Genomic DNA, 576 nt, shown 5'->3' on the forward strand with positions numbered 1-576 from the left:
TTAAGCTTCAGCAGTAGATATTCTAAAATTGGAATGGTAAGGATGAGATTATAAGAATGGTTTCTGCACAAAGATGACAAATTAATCTGTGAATTAATTTCCACATTTTTCACAAGACAACAATAGAACCACATACTATTGCTTGACCTGCCAGATATAGAAACATGAACCTCCTTCAAATCACAACCAAACATATTATAAAAAAAATTATGGATATATGGGATAATGTAAATTAAAATACATTATTTCTGAAAAAAAAAAAAAACAGAAACAAAAAATATACAGAACAAAATAAAAGACAAGATGGGGGAAGTTAGAATACCTTTCCTATAATAAATCTGCTTGATCAGAACTAAGATGGAAATAGACCTACAAGAACAACAACATCTAAACATTACAGTCACTTCACTGGCTTCTATCACCTCTGCTGCTTATAATTGCATTTGAACCGTTGTTCATAATACTTCTACAATAATTTGTCCCTCCTAAATAGCACCCTTTTCATTTACTCTTTCCCTAACCTAGCTAGCCAAGCAGATTAGTAACTGTATTATTATTTCAAGTTATAAGGTGGGA

The 576-nt window shown here is 31.1% G+C and overlaps 1 non-coding gene across 1 annotated transcript; it reads left to right on the forward strand.

Moving 5' to 3' along the window:
* On the forward strand, positions 1-110 carry LOC149134397 (U6 spliceosomal RNA). Its single transcript, XR_016242969.1, has one exon. It is a non-coding gene; the product is annotated as a U6 spliceosomal RNA (small nuclear RNA).
* The last annotated feature ends 466 nt before the right edge of the window (positions 111-576 follow it).

Source organism: Octopus bimaculoides, chromosome 8 (genome assembly GCF_046866305.1).
Source record: "Octopus bimaculoides isolate indiv1 chromosome 8, ASM4686630v1, whole genome shotgun sequence".
NCBI lineage: Eukaryota > Metazoa > Mollusca > Cephalopoda > Octopoda > Octopodidae > Octopus > Octopus bimaculoides.